This window comes from Balaenoptera acutorostrata, chromosome 10, assembly GCF_949987535.1.
Source record: "Balaenoptera acutorostrata chromosome 10, mBalAcu1.1, whole genome shotgun sequence".
NCBI classification, from domain to species: Eukaryota; Metazoa; Chordata; class Mammalia; order Artiodactyla; family Balaenopteridae; genus Balaenoptera; species Balaenoptera acutorostrata.
This window is the reverse complement of record NC_080073.1, coordinates 65834678-65854211: the sequence shown is the minus strand read 5'-3', so window position 1 is coordinate 65854211 and position 19534 is coordinate 65834678. Positions and strand designations below refer to the sequence as shown.

At 40.4% G+C, this 19534-nt stretch overlaps 1 long non-coding RNA gene across 1 annotated transcript in view; it reads left to right on the top strand.

Annotated features, from left to right (window-relative positions):
- Positions 1–1895: 1895 nt before the first annotated feature.
- Positions 1896–19534, top strand: part of LOC103012825 (uncharacterized) — a 58777-nt gene continuing 41138 nt past the window's right edge. The window contains exon 1 of the long non-coding RNA XR_451414.2: positions 1896–1970. This is a non-coding gene — a long non-coding RNA (uncharacterized LOC103012825). The remainder of the gene's footprint in view (positions 1971–19534) is intronic.

The following is a 19534-nucleotide window of genomic DNA, read 5'->3' as shown; positions in this document are numbered from 1 at the left end:
AGATAACTGGTAGAGATCTTTTAAAAAAAAACACTTTATTGAGGTATGATCGACATACAAAAAGCTGGAGATATTTAGTGTATACAACTTGACGTGTTTGGGAATTGGTAGAGACTGTTATTGTTTTTTGTTTTTTATCTCTAGTACTGATCTGAAATTGAAATTGTTTAGGGGTAAGATTTACAGTTAATAGAGGAGTAAAAGAACAGCTGATTGTCCCAGCTTTTACTCTGGCTCTGCCTAATACACTGCAAGTCAATGTTTACTTAATGAGTGGTATTTATTGCCTTTCAATTCAACAACAAGCTATGTTTTTAATATGAAAATTACCATGATGAGTTATACCCACTGTCTGTTCATCACTCAGCTACTCATTCCCTCTATGCGATGGCTCTAAGGCAGCGGTCCCCAACCTTTTTGGCACGAGGGACCATTTTCGTGGAAGACAATTTTTCTATGGACTGGTTGCAGGGAGCGGTGGGGGTGTGGGGGGGATGGTCCAGGCGGTAATGTGAGCGATGGGGAGCGGCAGATGAAGTTTTGCTCGCTCACTGCTCACCTCCTGCTGTGGGGCCCAGTGGGTAATAGGGTCCACGGCCCGGGGATTGGGGACCCCTGCTCTAAGGGATGCATTCCAGGATGTGGTAGTTACTGTCCTTGGATATAAGCCGGGTGGATATAAGCAGAAGTTGTGTCTGTGCTGTCTTTGTCACCTGCTACTCCTCAACCCACTGGAATCTGGTTTCTGCTCTACCACGCCAGCGAAGTGCTTCTTATCAAAGTCACAAGTCTGTATTGCTAAATCCAGTGGACACTTTTCAACTTCTATTTTCACCTCTTAGCAGAATGTGACACTGATGACCAATTTCTTCTTGAAGTATGTTCTTGTTGTAGCTTCTGTCACACCGCCACCTTCTGGTTTTCTTCCTACTGCTCTGAATACCCCGAAGTCTCCTTTGAGGGCTCTTTTGTATCCCTCCATCTTTTATTTTATTTATTTTATTTATTTATTTTTTACTTTGGGTTTATTTATTTATTTATTTTTGGCTGTGTTGGGTCTTCGTTTCTGTGCGAGGGTTTCTCTAGTTGCGGCAAGTGGGGGCCACTCTTCATCGCGGTGCGCGGGCCTCTCACTATCGCGGCCTCTCTTGTTGCGGAGCACAGGCTCCAGACGCGCAGGCTTAGTAATTGTGGCTCACGGGCCTAGTTGCTTCGAGGCATGTGGGATCCTCCCAGACCAGGGCTCGAACCTGTGTCCCCTGCATTGGCAGGCAGATTCTCAACCACTGCACCACGAGGGAAGCCCTCCATCTTTTAAATATTGGTGTTCCTTCAGGGTATGTCCTGGGTCACCTTCTATTCTTATTCTATACACTTTTCCTGGGCAATTTCATCCCTTACGTAGGTTCTTATCTTCTATATTAATCTCTTCCAAATTAACGTCTCCAGCTGAAATCTCTTTCCTGAGCATCAGAAATCAAAGCATCGACTGAGCAGCTTCTCTCTGATGGCTCAGTCTCAACCTGTCCCAGACTGAAGGCTGAATCCTTCTCCCCTTCCCCTGGCCTCATACTGCTTTTTTGCCCCCCCCCCCCCCAATCCATCAGCTCCTTCTATGGTCCAAACTGCAGTGAATGACACTACCATCCATCTGGTTACCCAGGAGAGGAACCCAGGAACTACCCTTGACTTCTCCCTGGCCTCTACTGCAGTCCTAAATTAATTAACAAATCCTGTCCATTCCTCCCTTTCAGTAGTTCTTGAGTAAATTCCGTTCTCTTTAGCTTTCTCTCTCTCCAGTTCAGAGAATGCATGTTCCCAAGTCATCTGTCTCTATGCCAGCCAAGGCCTGAAATGCCAAACACTTGACTCCATTGTTCTTTTCATTTTGCCAGATAGTGCCTGCCCCGAAACTGCAAAGAAAAATGCCCTGGATGACTTAATCTGAAAAGACCAGAGGGCATGGAAATGTGAGTATGTGTGAAACTTTATTTATTTAAAAATATGATCCAGCTGCATCTGCAGTAATTTCTAGAGCTTTCTAGATTTCTCCATTTATTTTCTAGAGCTCCATATCTACTTTATAGCCAATAGTAATCATCATCTACTTAATCTACTAATATGTAGTAGTATACTATAGGATAGCTATAGTTAATAGCATAGATTGCTTTTTTCTCTTCATAATTTTACTTTTGAATTGCCTGTGTTGAAACTCAAATGTTTGTTTCCTAATTTTTCACATTCTTGAAAGCTATTTTTTCCAGTCTGCTGGAATTTTTCATCCCTGTATTTGCTTGGCATTTTTTACCCCCAAGCTGTCTAGTGTACACTGCAGAATTCTGATTCTGTAAAATAAAGATCAACCTTTCAATTGTTTGCTGACTCCTCATGGCTACAGTTTTTTTTTTAACTCTGAAAAATGCTTATTAATTTTTACTATTTCCTTTTTATTTGCTCAAAAAGATAATTAAAATCAAGAGGACCACTTTTGAAAATATCCATGTTTAGATATCACTAATATTTTGGACTGAGAAAAATGATAGGTTATGGAAATATTAATATCTTGAAGATTCTTCTTATTTTCATACATTTTAAAACACGAATTGGGTATCATGTGTTGATAGGCCCATAGAAGGTGGTGGTGCAATTTGGCAGCTGCATGAAGGCTCGAATTAAGAAGTATGGACTGTCTGGATATGTGTTTGTATTTGGTGGGTATTTGGGACACCTCTTGTGCCCCATCTGGCATTGGCAACCAGAGGTGTAGGTGTGACCTGGCAGTGCCTGGACTCAGCTGTCCTGTGTATCTTTGGCCCACCTGTTACCTCTCTGTTCTTGTTGTGTGGGAGGTCTCCAGGAACTCACCAAGACATGGTGACAGATGCACAACTGAAATACAAGAGAATGACTCTCCATGGGGCTGTCTTTGACCACGGAGGGATGGGAGCCAGGTATGATGTGAATAAATGTACTTTGCTTGACTTCTTTCATTCTGTCAAGTATAGGGAAAAGTATTTACATAATAATAAATATCCTTCAATGTAGTGAGGATTAAATAAGATAAAGTATGTACAGGTCTGTCAAATAGTAGATGCTGAATAAATGTTAATTTTCCTCTCTGTTCCTACCTGTATAAAATAGTGATAATGAGTGTTATTATTTTGGTTAGGTTTTTTTTTCCTATTAGTCTTTAAAAATAATTTAAAGAAAATAATCTTTATTTTATTTTTGAAAATGATTTATTTATTTATTTAATTTATTTTTGACTGCGTCGGGTCTTTGTTGCAGCACGCGGGATCTTCGTTGTGGCATGCGGGATCTTTCGTTGCGGCGTGCAGACTCTTTGTTGTGGTGCTTGGGCTTCTCTCTAGTTGTGGCGTGTGGGTTTTCTCTTCTCTAGTTGTGGCACGTGGGTTCCAGAGCGTGTGGGCTCTGTAGTTTGTGGCACACAGGCTCTAGCTGAGGCCTGTGGGCTTAGTTGCCCTGCAGCATGTGGGATCTTAGTTCCCTGACCAGGGATCGAACCCGTGTTCCCTGCATTGTAAGGTAGATTCTGTACCACTGGACCACCAGGGAAGTCCCAAGAAAATAACCTTTTTTAAAAAAAATTAGTACTTATTTATTTATTTGACTGCCCCGGGTCTTAGTTGTGGCATACGGGATCTTCGTTGCTGCGTGCAGGATCTTTAGTTGAGGCATGCGGGCTCTTAGTTAAGGCCTGCGGGATCTAGTTCCCTTGACCAGGGATTGAACCCGGGCCCCCTGCATTGGGAGCATGGAGTCTTAACCACTGGACCAACAGGGAAGTCCTAGAAAATAATCTTTTAAACTTAAAACTCTTGGAAAATTGGAATTCATACTAACCAAAGACCAATAACTATAGCCAAGAAGTATAGCAGAGATAATATCCTATGTGTAGTCAGAAAAACCTAGATTCTAGTTCTGGTCCCAGCTATGACTATCTGCATCATTTTGGACAATTTGTGACGACTCACACAACATTGGATGAGGAAATAGGCTTGTCCCAACTCCTAGCAACTGTTGGCAGAGGGCAGGAAGCAAGAGGGAGAAAAATGTTTTAATAGTAACACAGTCAACAGGGAATTTATTTCTGGCTTTCACTCCAAGTAGGAAGTGATTCTAATAACCAAAATAGGTTTGAAACCCCACACCCACTTAGTCCTGGCTGCAAAATGATGCTCTGCAGAGAGTACAATGTGCCTCCAGATGCCACAGATGCAGGGCCAGAGCTCAGTGAGTCACAGCCAGGGATGGACAAAGCCTTCCCTCATGACCAGCTGACACAAACTCAGACTTCAAAGAATTTCTGTGAACAAGCGAAGAAGCAAAGCTAACTCGCCGAAATCACTCCTAAAGATCCCAAAGCAAGAAACAGATTTCTCAATGACTGAGTGGCATAAGCATATCGTGCGTCATATGGAGAAACCAGACTGAACCCTAACTAGTTTCTTCACTAAGAATTTTCGGAAAGAGGAGCTAAAGAGGGTATCAAAACATGCTCTGTGTCTTTTAGAATTTGTCGTGCATGTTTATGGAGAGTGAACTGTGTGTAAGTCTCATGACTGGGTGTCATTTCCGTCATCCTCACCAATTGTTTATTTCTTTAAAAATTCTGAGTTATCTTATTTTAGGTGTTGTTTTCGTTTTTTTGGTCTTTTTAAAATTGTGATAAAAAACATATAACATTCAATGTTCCATCTTAACCATTTTTGAGTGTACAGCTCGAAAGTGTTAAGTATATTCACATTGTTGTGCAAAAGCTCTCTAGAACTTTTTCATCTTGCAACACTGAAATTCTATACCCATGAACCACTAATTCCTCCCTCCTAGCCCTTGGCAACCACCTTTCTGCTTTCTGTTTCTGTGATTTTTGACTCCTTTAGGTAACTCATGTGAGTGGAAACATACAGTATTTGTCATTTCATGATTGGCTTATTTCGCCTAGCATAATGTCCTCAAGGTTCATCCATGTTTTAGCACATGACAGGATTTCATTCTTTTTTAAGGCTACATCATCTTCCATTGTATGTTTATACCATATTTTCATTATCCAATCAGCTGTTGATGGACGTTTGGGTTGCTTCCACCTCTTGGCCATTGTGAATAGTGCTGCCATGAACATGGGTGTGCAGATATCTCTTCAAGATTCTGCTTTGCATTCTTTTGGATATATATTCAGAAGTAGAATTCCTGGATCATATGGTAGTTTTATTTTTAATTTTTTAAGGATCCTCATACTGTTTTTCATAATGGCTACACCATTTTACATTCCCACCAACAGTGCACAAGGGTTCCAATTTCTCTGCATCCTCATCAGCACATTATTTTCTGTTCTTTTTACAGTGGCCATCCTAGTGGGTATGAGGTGATAATCTTGTGGTTTTGATCTTGGGTTGTCTTATGATTAATGATGTTGAGCATCTTTTCATGTTGACCATTCTTATATTTTCTTTGGAAAATTGTCTGTTCAAGTCCTTTCCCCATTTTTTACTTAGGGTATTTGTTTTTTGTTCTATATGTATACATATATCCCCATATCCCCTCCCTTTTGAGCCTCCCTCCCACCCTCCCTATCCCATCCCTCTATGTTGTCACAAAACACCGAGCTGATTTCCCTGTGCTCTGCAGCAGCTTCCCACTAGCCATCCATTTTATATTTGGTAGTGTATATACGTCAGTGTTACTCTCTCATTTCATCCCAGCTTCCCCTTCCCCCGCCATGACCTCAAGTCCGTTCTCTACATCTGTGTCTTTATTCCTGCCCTGCCACTAGGTTAATCAGTACAGCTTTTTAAAATTCCACATATATGCATTAGCATACTGTATTTGTTTTTCTCTTTCTGACTTACTTCACTCTGTAAGACAGATTCTGGGTCCATCCACCTCACTACAAATAACTCAATTTCGTTCCTTTTTATGGCTGAGTAATATTTTATTGTATATATGTGCCACCTCTTCTTTATCCAATGAGCTGTTGATGGACATTTATGTTGCTTCCATGTCCTGGCTATTGTAAATAGTGCTGCAATGAATATTGTGGTACATGTCTATTTTTGAATTATGGTTTTCTCAGGGTATATGCCCAGTAGTGGGATTGCTGGATCATATGGTAGTTCTATTTTTAGTTTTTTAAGGAACCTCCATACTGTTCTCCATAGTGACTGTATCAATTTACATTCCCACCAACAGTGCAGGAGGGTTCACTTTTCTCCACACCCTCTCTAGAACTTATTGTCTGTAGATTTTTTTGATGATGGCCATTCTGACCAGTGTGAGGTGATACCTCATCGTGGTTTTGATTTGCATTTCTCTAATGATTAGTGATGTTGAGCATCTTTTCATGCATTTGTTAGCCATCTGTATGTCTTCTTTGGAGAAATGTCTGTTTAGGTCTTCTGCCCATTTTTGGATTGGGTTGTTGTTTTCGTGATATTGAGCTGCATGCACTGCTTGTATATTTTGGAGATTAATCCTTTGTCAGTTGCTTCATTTGCAAATATTTTCTCCCATTCTGAGGGTTGTCTTTTTGTCTTGTTTATGGTTTCCTTTGCTGTGCAAAAGGTTTTTAAGTTTCATTAGGTCCCATTTGTTTATTTTTGTTTTTATTTCTATTTCTCTAGGAGGTGGGTCAAAAAGGATCTTGCTGTGATTTATGTCATAGAGTGTTCTGCCTATGTTTTCCTCTAAGAGTTTTATAGTGTCTGACCTTACGTTTAGGTCTTTAATCCATTTTGAGTTTATTTTTGTGTATGGTGTTAGGGAGTGTTCTAATTTCATTCTTTTACATGTAGCTGTCCAGTTTTCCCAGCACCACTTATTGAAGAGACTGTCTTTTCTCCATTGTGTATTCTTGCCTCCTTTATCAAAAATAAGGTGACCATATGTGTGTGGGTTTATCTCTGGGCTTTCTATGCCATTCCATAGATCTATATTTCTGTTTTTGTGCCAGTACTATACTGTCTTGATTACTGAAGCTTTGTAGTATAGTCTGAAGTCAGGGAGCCTGATTCCTCCAGCTGTCTTTTTCTTTCTCAAGATTGCTTTGGCTATTCGGGGTCCTTTGTGTTTCCATATAAATTGTAAAATTGTTTGTTCTAGTTCTGTGAAAAATGCCATTGGTAATTTGAAAGGGATTGCAGTGAACCTGTAGATTGCTTTGGGTAGTATATTCATCTTCACAATATTGATTCTTCCAATTGAGGAGCATGGTATATCCCTCCATCTGTTTATGTTATCTTTGATTTCTTTCATCAGTGTTTTACAGTTTTCTGAGTACAGGTCTTTTGCCTCCTTAGGCAGGTTTATTCCTAGGTATTTTATTCTTTTTGTTGCAATGATAAATGGGAGTGTTTCCTTAATTTCTCTTTCAGGTTTTTCATCATTGGTGTATAGGAATGCAAGAGATTTATGTGCATTAATTTTGTATCCTGTAACTTTACGAAATTCATTGATTAGTTCTAGTAGTTTTCTGGTGGCATCTTTAGGATTTTCTATGTATAGTGTCATGTCATCAGCAAACAGTGACAGTTTTACTTCTTTTCCAATTTGTATTCTTTTTTTTCATTTTCTTCTCTGATTGCCATGGCTAGGACTTCCAAAACTATGTTAAATAAGAATGGCAAGAGTCAACATCCTTGTCTTGTTCCTGATCTTAGAGGAAATGCTTTCAGTTTTTCATCATTGAGAATGATGTCTGCTCTGTGTTTGTTGTATATGGCCTTTATTATGTTGAGGTAGGTTCCCTCTATGCCCACTTTCTTGAGAATTTTTACCATAAATGGGTGTTGCATTTTGTCAAAAGCTTTTTCATCATCTATTGAGATTGTCACATGGTTTTCATTCTTTAATTTGTTAATATGGTGTATCACATTGATTGTTTTGCGTATATTGAAGAATCCTTGCCTTCCTGGGATAAACCCCACTTGATCATTGTGTATGATCCTTTTAATGTGTTGTTGGATTCTGTTTGCTAGTATTTTGTTGAGGATTTTTGCATCTATATTCATCAGTGATACTGGTCTGTAATTTTCTTTTTTTGTAGTATCTTTGTCTGGTTTTGGTATCAGGGTGATGGTGGCCTTGTTGAACGAGTTTGGGAGTGTTCTTCCCTCTGCTATTTTTTGGAAGAGTTTGAGAAGGATAGCTGTTAACTCTTCTCTAAATGTTTGATAGAATTAGCCTGTGAAGCCATCCGGTCCTGGACTTTTGTTTGTTGGAAGATTTTTAATTACTGTTTCAATTGAATTACCTGTGATTGGTCTGTTTATATTTTCTAATCCTTCCTGGTTCAGTCTTGGAAGGTTGTACTTTTCCAGGAATTTGTCCATTTCTTCCAGGTTGTCCATCTTATTGGCATATAGTTACCTGTAGTAGTCTCTTATGATCTTTTGTATTTCTGTGGTGTCAGTTGTAATCTCTCCTTTTTCAATTCTAATTTTATTGATTTGAGTCCTCTTCCTTTTTTTCTTGATGAGTCTGGCTAAAGGTTTATCAATTTTGTTTATCTTCTCAAACAACCAGTTTTTAGTTTTATTGATCTTTGCTATTGTTTTCTTCATTTCTATTTCATTTATTTCTGCTCTGATCTTTATGATTTCTTACCTTCTACTAATTTTGGGTTTTCTTTGTTCTTCTTTTCTAGCTGCTTTAGGTGTAAGGTTAGATTGTTTGAGATTTTTCTTGTTTCTTGAGGTGAGCTTTAATTGCTATGAACTTCCCTCTTAGAACAGTTTTTGCTGTGTCCCATAGGTTTTGGAGCATCATGTTTTCATTGTGATATGTTTCTAGGTATTTTCTGATTTCCTCTTTGATTTCTTCAGTGATCTCTTAATTATTTAGCAGCACACTGTTTAGCCTCCTGTATTTGATTTCTAATCTCATAGTGTTGTGGTTGGAAGAAGATGCTTGATACGATTTCAGTTTTCTTAAATTTCCCAAGGTTTGATTTGTGACCCAAAATGTGATCTATTCTGGAGAATGTTCCGTGTGCACCTGAGAAGAAAGCATATTCTTTTGCTTTTGGGTGGAATGTCCTAAAAATATCAATTTAGTCTATCTGATCTATTGTGTCATTTAAAGCTTGTGTTTCCTTATTTATTTTCTGTCTGGATGATCTGTCTATTGGTGTAAGTGGGGTGTTAAAGTCCCCCACTATTATTGTGCTACTGTCGATTTCTCCTTTTATGGCTGTTAGCATTTGCCTTATGTATTGAGGTGCTCCTATGTTGGGTGCATAAATATTTATAATTGTTATGTTTTCTTCTTGGATTGATCCCTTGATCATTATTTAGTTTCCTTCCTTATCTCTTGTAACAGTCTTTATCTTAAAGTCTATTTTATCTGATATGAGTATTGCTACTCCAGCTTTCTGGTGATTTCCATCTGCATGGAATATCTTTTTCCATCCCCTCACTTTCAGTCCATATGTGTCCCAAGTCTGAAGTGGGTTTCTTGTAGACAGCATATATAAGGTCTTGTTTTTGTATCCATTCAGCCAGTTTGTGTCTTTTGGTTGGAGCATTTAATCCATTTACATTCAGGGTGATTATCGATATGCATGTTCCTATTACCATTTTCTTAATTGATTTGGGTTTGTTTTTGTGGGTCTTTTTCTTCTCCTGTGTTTCCCACTTAGAGAAGTTCCTTTAGCATTTGTTGTAGAGCGGGTTTGGTGGTGCTGAATTCTCTTAGCTTTTGCTTGTCTGAAAAGCTTTTGACTTCCCCATCGAATCTGAATGAGATCCTTGCTGGGTAGAGTAATCTTCTTGGTTGTAGGTTTTTCCCTTTCAACACTTTAAATATGTCCTGCCACTCCCTTCTGGCTTGCAGAGTTTCCACTGAAAAATCAGCTGATAACCTTATGGGGATTCCCTTGTATGCTATTTTTTGTTTTTCCCTTGCTGCTTTTAATATTTTTTCTTTGAATTTAATTTTTGTTAGTTTGATTAATATGTGTGTTGGTGTGTTTTTCCTAGGGTTCATCCTGTATGGGACTCTGTGCTTCCTGGACTTGGGTGACTATTTTCTTTCCCATGTTAGGGAAATTTTCAACTATAATCTCTTAAAATATTTTCTCAGACCCTTTCTTTTACTCTTCTTCTTCTGAGACCCCTATAATTTGAATGTTGGTGCATTTAATGTTGTCCCAGAGGTCTCTGAAACTGTCCTCCATTCTTTTCATTCTTTTTTCTTTATTCTCCTCCCTGGCAGTTATTTCCACCATTTTATCTTCCAGCTCATTTATCCGTTCTTCTGCCTCAGTTATTCTGCTATTGATTCCTTCTAGAGTATTTTTAATTTCAGCTATTGTGTTGTTCATCACTGTTTGTTTGCTCTCTAGTTCTTCTACATCTTTGTTAAATGTTTCTTGTATTTTCTCCATCCGTGCCTCTGTTCTGTTTCTGAGATTTTGGATCATCTTTACTATCATTACTCTGAATTCTTTTTCAGGTATGTTGCCTACTTCATCTTCATTTATTTGGTCTTTTAGGTTTTTACCTTGCTCCATCACCTTTAACATAATTTTTTGTTGTTTAATTTTTTTTTTTTGATGGGTGGGGCTGTATTCCTGTCTTACTGGTTGTTTGGCCTGAGGCTTCCAGCACTGGAGTTTGCAGGCAGTTGGATAGAGCTGGGTCTTGGTGTTGAGATGAGGACCTCTGGGAGGCCTCACTCCGATTAATATTCCCTGGGGTCTGAGGTTCTTTGTTAGTCCAGTGGTTTGGACTTGGAGTTCCCACCACAGGAGCTTGGGCCCAACCTCCGGCCTGGGAACCAAGATCCCGCAAGCTGTGTGGCACAGCAGAAAAAAAAAAAAAAAAAAAGAAAGAAAGAAGAAAAGGAGCAATACAATAACAAAGAATAAAAAACAAAATAAAATTAGAAAGATTAAAAAATATTTTAGGAAAATTAAAAATATAATTGAAACAACTGCAACAAGGTAAAATAAAACCACAACAGAAGAAAGAAAAAAAAAGTGGGGGGGAACAAGCCAAAAGGAGAGAACAATAACAAAGTATAGAGAATAAAATAAAATTAGAAAAATAAAAAATTTATTGGAAAAAAAAATAAATGAGTGAACAACAATGAATTAACAAGGTAAAATGGAACCCCAATCTAAAAGAGGAAAAAAGAAGAAGAAAAAAAAAGCCTTGGCTATGGGGGCAGAGTTTAGGCAGGGGTGGAACTTAGGCAGAGGTGGGGTTTAGGGTGGGGCAGGACATAGGCTGGTGGGGGGGTGACATTTCAGCCTGGGGCAGGGCCTAGGCTCAGGACCCACTGCAGCTGGAAAAGGCCTTGGGGGCGGGGCCTAGGCGGGGCAATATTCAATCTTGGGATGGTGCCTCTGCTTAGGACCTACACGGAAGGGGAGAGGCAGCACGTCCAAAGAAGGGCGTCTGGAGTGTGGAGTTCCGGAGTTTGGAGATAAGGCCCTGGGTGAGGGTGTGTGGGTGGGGTTTAGGCCCAGCACGTTGGAGGGGGTCTCCGAGTGTAGAGATGGGGGGGCATAGGGGCGGGGCTTGGGCTCTTCATGGCAGGAGGGAGGCTGCCAGGGCAGAGGATTAGGCCCAGGAGCCCAGCAGCCTCCCTGGTGCCTAAGTGGACAGGGAAAGCACTGGCTGCGTTCCTTCCATTCCTCCACACACACCCCCAGGGTCTCCCCCATCCCTGCTGGACCCCTACCAGTGGGTGGGTCCCTCTGGGTGTAGGAGCTCCTCCTCTCCCCCAATCCCCCCACCAGAAGTCCGACCTTTACTTTTGCTCCCCCTTCCCTCCCTCCCACTCCCTCAGGACCTGCGTGGCTGGAGGGGGCCTCAGTGGGCAGAGGATCAGGCCCGGGATCTCAGCAGGTTCCTGGGGGCCCAAGTGGGCAGGGGAAACCTGGCCACGCTCCCTTTTGATCTCTGCCCTCCCAATGGTCCCCCAGTTAACCCCTCCCGTCGTGGGATCCCTTCCCCTCCCCCAGCCACCCCTCAGTGGCACAAGCCCCGTCCTGCCTCCACTTCTCTTCCCCCTTCACTCCTCCCACACCCCACACCCAGTCACTGGGGGTTCCTCCCATCCCCTTAGGTGCCCATGGTTCCCCACCGGTACCTGGTAGGTGCCCTAGTTGTGCAGAGGCGTGAATTCCGCGTCCTCCTAGTCCACCATCTTGATTCCACCACCCTTTTAGTCCATTTTGAATTAATTCTTGCATTTGGCGTAGGGAAGTGTTCTACTTCATTTTTTGCATGTGGATATTCAGGTTTTCCAACATCATTTGTTGAAGAGACTACCCTTTCCTTATGGTAATCTTCTTGAAAATTATTTGGTCATATATGTAAGGGTTTACTTCTGGGCTTTCTGTTCTGTTCCATTGGTCTATATGTCTGTCTTTATGCTAGTACCACACCATCCTAATTACTGTTGCTGTGTAGCATGATTTGAAATCAGAAAGTATGAGGCCTCCAGCTTTGTTCTTTTTAAAGGTTATTTTGGCCATTCAGAGTCCCTTAAGATTCATTATGAATTTTTGGATGGTTATTTCTTTATCTGCTAAGAGTGCCATTGGGATTTTTTTTAAAATAAATTTATTTATTTTTACTTTTGGCTGTGTTGGGTCTTTGTTGCTGTGTGAGGGCTTTCTCTAGTTGCTGCGAGTGGGGGCTACTCTTTGTTGTGGTGCACAGGCTTCTCATTGTGGTGGCTTCTCTTGTTGTGGTGCATGGGCTCTAAGCACGCGGGCTTCAGTAGTTGTGGCTCGCGGGCTCTAGAGGGCGGGCTCAGTAGTTGTGATACCTGGGCTTAGTTGCTCCACGGCATGTGGGATCTTCCCAGACCAGGGCTCTAACCCGTGTCCCCTGCATTAGCAGGTGGATTCTTAACCACTGTGCCACCAGGGAAGTCCCTGCCATTGGGATCTTGATAGGGATTGCATTGAATATGTAGATCACTTTGGGTAGTATGGACATTTTAGCAATGTTTAGTCTTCCAACCCATGAGAAATTTTGCTACTATAACAAATGGGATTATTTTCTTAATTTCTTTTTCAGAAATTTTACTGCTAGTGTATAGAAATGCAAGTGATTTTTGTATATTAATTTTTTATCCTGCAACTTTGCTAAAATCTTTTATTAGTTGTAACAGTTTTGTTTGTGTATGGGTGTATGGAGTGTTTAGGATTTTTCACATATAAGATCATGTCATTTGCAAACGGAGATCATTTTACTTCTTCTTTTCCAATTTAGATGGCTTTTATTTCTTTTTCTTGTTTGTTTTAGAGTTTTGAACATTGAAATTAAGATTCTAGCCTGCTGTGCAACAGCTGGTGTGCAACAACCAGGACCTTTGCTACCCCACATGGCATCTTTGTGTGAATGAGAAAAGCCAGCCGCTGACTCCAGGGGGTTGCAGCCTGCACCCGCGTGCGTGCCGTGGAGAGCAGAGCACAGGATGAATTTCAGCCCCTCTCACTCCCTGACTGAGTGTACTTGGGTAGTGGACACTTGCGTATTATCTCAAATCCTCTTGGCTTCACCTCTTATTCCAGCCACAGCTGCAGTGACCGGTTCTGTACAGGCGTCAACTAATTTCATGCAGGTGCCCCTGAATAGTGCCTCCTCTACCACCCAGGCCTCTCATTTCTTGTTTGGGGGGTTTTGTGAGTCTCCTCATGGGGATGTCCATAGGAGCCTTTTTGGAACTCACGCGTGTGCAAGATTGAAGGGTGGGACTGAGGGCAGGGAGGAGTAACACAGGGGCAGGAGGGTGGAGGGACTAATGCTCTACAAGGCAACCCTTGACCAGTGGGGACAGGGCTCGGTGAATAAATGCTCTGCTGCCTCCACAAGCCTCCATGGAAGTTTCTGAGACACATTTCATAAGAGTTGTCAAAGGGTTCCTCAGGATAGAGTAACTGATTGTCTGAAGCTCTGCTTTGGGGGCAACTGACCATAGGCTTGCTTGTACAACTGTATGCAGCAGCCCGACTGTAACCTCTGACCCCACCTCCTTCAGATTAAGCCTTAGAGAGACTCGTTTGTCTCGGCTGCTTTACGTACTACAGAACCACTTCACATCTCTGAGTTCCAGCATTCTCTTTATAAAACGAAAATGAACACATTTTGAAAGTGTATTTAAAATGGGAAGCACTAAATACCTTTAATCATTAAATATAAGTCATGATTTATGTTTTCACACCTCACATCCACTACCACATAAATGAATACTTGTCTTTGTAAAAAGTCATTTATACAGATCGCTAGACTCATGAGAACAGGCAATGAGTGTTTTAGACTGAGCTGCTGCTTCTAGAGAGAGCTCTTTGCTAATTCATCTTTTAATCTTTATTGAGGCTGCAGGATTGTTGAATTCAGTCACCTGACCTGGCCTCCATCATGGCCCTACCTTGCCAGAAGTTCATGCCAACTCTGATCCCTCGGTCTGTGTGGTTTGGCCTGCCTGCCTATGTCCCATTTTAAGCACCACTCAGTCTAGATGGGCTTTTGAAAATTTATAGAGCCTGATAGTGCCAATCTGGTGAGGGCAGCCTTGATCTGCTCCCCCAGCCCAGCCCCCAGCACCACTCAGAATTTCACCCTCACTGGAATCTCTTCTCTGTCAATACTTCTATAGCTACTACTTTGTGACACCAAAAATAATCTGTAATTAGTTTATTGCTATGTTGGACTTTTATCTTATTTTCAGTCTCAGAAATAGCCTGTCATTAACAGATGAGAGAAAACACTGAATAAAAACTCTTCTTTTTGTACATTACAATGTACAATGTACAATGTACAATTGGATTATTGTTATTCATTAAAATATCCACGCTCTTCATTTGATGCTAAATGTTACATAAATATTACATTACTGGAGTCAACGTAGTATCAGAGAAAACTGTCTTTATCTGCATTTTATAACCCAAGATTATCACATCAGTGGCTTCACGTCACACCTTTGGAAATGTGGAGAGAAGACTGGGCGTGTAGAGACCTCAGTCTAGGCCCAGTTCTGCTCCTGCCACTTAATTCCTAATTTATAAAAGCTTCCACTTTTATAAATGTGACTGTTGGACTAGATACACCACCTTCTCTAAAATTCTGTGTCTCCTGTCTGCATTCAGGTCAACTGAGCACACACCTGGGTTAAGATATGGGTAGTAGTGTGTCTTCCTTTTTATATTCTCACTTATCCCCTTCCTTCCTCCCTTCCTTTTGTTTGCCTGAAAATCATACCAGTACTTTGCTCTAGCTCTTACCGTGGCATACTGTCCTGGGTGTCAAGACCTTCTTTAGTCGAGGCACTATAAACATGCCATGCGTCTTCCCCGTGTATTCCTGTTCATGGACTACATTAAACATGGAGCCTTCCAGCCCAAGTTCAAATGTCCTGACTTCCTCTGTAGTACTGTGTTGCATGAGTGAGCATGGTGACAATTTTCATCCAATGACCTCTCTTGTTTTGTCCACTTCCACTGTCAAAAACTGCACTTCTCCTGGTGAGCGTTCAGTGAGAAGAAAGCAGATGCTGAAGGAGGGGCTTACAGAGGGAGCAATGTTTTCACTAGGTGAGAAACTTAGGGCTTCATGTATTGTCTGTTAGTTATGGGATTGGAATGCAGAGGGGAGACGGTTGACTTGAGGACATGTACTAACAATCAACTTGAACTGACAAACGAAGTCAGATTTTTTTTCTGATTTGGCTATTCAGTTTGACAACAACCACTGGCTCTCTGTATTAGTTTGCCAGGGCTGCTGTAACAAAGAACCAGACTAGATGGCCTAAACAACAGACATTTATTTCTCACAGTTCTGGAGGCTAGAATTCCAAGATCAAGGTATTGGTAGGCTTAGTTGCTTCTGAGGCCTCCCTCCTTAGCTTGCAGAGAGCTGCCTTCTCACTGTGTCCTCACATGGTCTTTCCTCTACACATGCATATCCCTGGTGACTCTTGGGTGTCAAAATTTCCTCTTATAAGGACACCAGTCAGATTGGATTATGGCCCAACCTATCAGCCTCATTTTAACTTAATCACCTCTTTGAAGGTCCTAACTCCAAACACAGTTACATTCTGACTTACCGAGGGTTAGGGCTTCGACATATGAATTTTGGAGGACACAATTCAGTCCATAACACTCTCCGTATATTGGGTGAGCTAAATCAGCAGCTCCAAGAACCTTATGAAAATAAAGATGTGATAAGAAAATAGTATTTTATAAAAATTTGTATTGGAAAAATTGTACTGAATTATTTTAAATGTTCTAATTCATTCTGTGTATATTGGGTTACACTCAGAGTGCCTCGGAGAGAAAGAAGACCAGGTGCAATAGTTATTTGATAGGTGTTGGTCAGGCTGAATTTTTGTTTTTCTACTTGTTCTGTCAACTGTTGAAAGTAATTAAAGTTTACAGTTATTATTGTGGATTTGTCTACTTCTCCCTTTAGTTTTGTCAGTTTTCACTTCATATATTTTGAAGCTCTAATATCAGAGGCATACATATTTAGTATTATGTATTCCTGGTGGACTGATTCTTTTATCATTATGAAATGCCTCTTTTCCTTGAAGTCTATCTTGACTGATTTTAATACGGCCACTCCAGCTTTCTTACACTTACTGTTTGCATGATATATCTTTTTCCCTCAATGTGTTTATGTCTTTGTATTCAAATTGCATCTTTTACAGACAACATATTTATTCAGTCTTGCATTTTAAATTCAGCCTGATGGTCTGCCCTTTAATTGGGGAATATAGTCCATTGACATTTTGTGTAGTTGTTGTTATGGTTGGATTAAGGTCTATCAATTTGTATTGTTTTCTGTTTGTCATGTGGTTTTTGTTACTCTGTTACTCCTTTTGCTACCAAACCAGGTTGATGCACAGCAAACCAAAACGCTGGGATGCTGAGATTTGCAGGAGAGAGGGTTTATTTGCAAGGCAGGCAAGCAAGAAGATGGGAGAACAAGTTTCAGACCCACCTCCCTGAAGACAAGGGGTCAGGGTATTTATGGAATAAAGAAGCAGGGCAGTCTGAGGCTTAGGGAGCATGGGGAATGTAGAGAAAGGTTACTGGAAAAAGGTACGGTAATCGTTCTGTGCAGGTGTACTAAGCTACAGGCCTCTGCATGTTCAAAAATGGAGGTGCTTAGCACAATCTGAGGGTGGAGTTTTTGGCCCACTGATGTCAAAATGTCACCAAGTGGACACACACATGCCCAGTTGGAGGGTCAGTGGTTACATCCAGTCCTAACCAGCTAAGTTAGAACTTGACACAGCTGACTCCAAGTTCCTGGAAAACAACTCAGGCAAACATCTTATTGTTTGGGTGTCGTGCTGCTTGGAGGACATTCAAGTCTTAAAATGACCTTGATTAGTGAAGGCAGGTGAAATGAACTTGCCTGCAGTTCTACTGTCCCACTTTTTGTTTAATTGAATATTTTAACATTACTTTTAAAAATTTCTTCTCTTTTTGAAAAATTACAGTCCATTTTAAATTAATATTGTAGCACTTCATGTAAAATGGAAGAAATTTACAATAGTATAATTTCTTTTACTCCATCTTTGTGCTAATGTTGTCACGTATTTTACTTCTTTGGATTTTATAAACCCCATACACTACAGCAGTACTACTTTTGCTTTAAACATTTGTCTATTAAAGAAAGTAAGAAAAAAAATAGCCTTCTAATGTATTTACATATTTACTATTTTCCACGCTCTTCATTCCTTCCTATAAATCTGAGATCCCACTTGGTTTCATTTTTCTTTTAGTCTGAAGAATTGCTTTAGCATTTCTTACAGTGTAGGTCTGCTGACAACAAATTCTTTCAGTTTTCATTTATCAGAAAATGTTTTTATTTTATGCCCTCCCCCCCTTTTCAATGATAATTTTGCTGGATTTAGAAATTTGAGTTGATGGTGGTGGGTTTTTTGTTTTTGTTTTTTCTTGCAGCTCTTTAATGGTTCATTTTCTGACTTCTTGTCACCATTGTTTTGGATGAGAAGTCATTTTGAGTTTGTATTATAGTTCCCTGAATGTAATGCATCTTTTTCTCTTGCTTCGGTTAAGACTTTTCTCCTCATTTTTTTGATTTTTCTGCATGTTGATGATAGTATGTCTTGGTGTATTTTTCTTTGTGTTTATCCTGCATGGGTTTCACTGAGCTTCTTGGGTTTGTAAATTGACTTTTTAAAAATCTAAATTTGAAAACATTTCATCCATCTTTCTCTCAAATATTTTTTTCCTTCTCTGTTCGCTTTCTCTTTTCATTCTGATACTCCCATTACACATATGTTAGATCACTGGTATTGCCCCATTAACATTTTTTCTCTTGTTCCTCAAATTGGATGATTTATTTTGATTTGTCTTCAAACTCACTGACTTTTTCTTATGCAGTCTCTAGCCTGCTTGTTAAACCTATCTCATGAGTATTTTATTTCAGGTAATGTAATTTTCAGTTATAGAATTTCCATTTGGTTATTTTTTATCATTTCCATTTCTATGCTGACATTTCCTACCTGTTTACTGTGTTTATCTTTTCTGTTAAGTCTTTAAACATATTTATAATGGCTACTTTTATGTCCTTGTCTGCCAGTTCTAACACTTAGGTCATCTTTGTGTCTATAAATAAAGCTTTATAGGAACACAACAATGCTCATTATTTGCATATTGTCTGTGGCTGTTTTCATGCTACATTGACAGTATTGAAAGGTTGGGAAAGAGATCATATGACTTATAAGCCTAAAGTATTTACTGTCCGGGCTTGTAAAAAGTTTTGCCAACCTCTGCTCTAAAAAATGCCCCACACTTGAGGGCGTGATACTTCCTGCCATCACATGGCCTTCCTGCCGCCTCAGGAGGTGCTCAAAGAGCCTGGCAAGGCCTCCCACCCTGGCTGGGCTAGAACTCCAAAGCCTTCCAGCACTGAGCTATTTCTGGTGCCTTCGTTCAGCACACAGCCCAGCAGCAGCCTCTCTCTGTGGGGCCTTGTGGAGTTTTGCCCTGATATGTACATCCCTCTCCTCAGCCAAGGATCTGCTGGGAACTCCCATGCAGACTTCTAGGAACTCTTCTTTGTGGTTCTCTGCTCTCTGGTATTATTCCCTACACATTCCAGACCTTTAGCAGCCCTGAACTTCAGTCTCTGCCTCTTCTGCTCAGACGACTGCTATGCTCTGCTTGGGCTCCACTTCTTGGCCCCTATCATTTGGAAGGATTTTCTAGGGAAAGAACCAGGGTGAATGTGTCACTCATTTTGTGGGCTTCCCTTCTCTCAAGGTTCTTAGTCCTGTGCTGCCTCATGTTCAATGTCTGAAAATAATTGCCTTATTTATTTGTCATTTATAGTTGTTTATGTCAGGAGGACAAGTTTAATACTGGTTACTGTGAAGGTGGCAAAAGGCAGAAGTTTCTCTTTATTCCTTTTTTATTCCTAAATTTTATTATATACAGTTGTGACTTAGATAGCTAAGAAACCCTGAATTATAGTAAGGAAAAACAAATTTATACATAAATGGTATAAAGACTTTTTCTTTACTG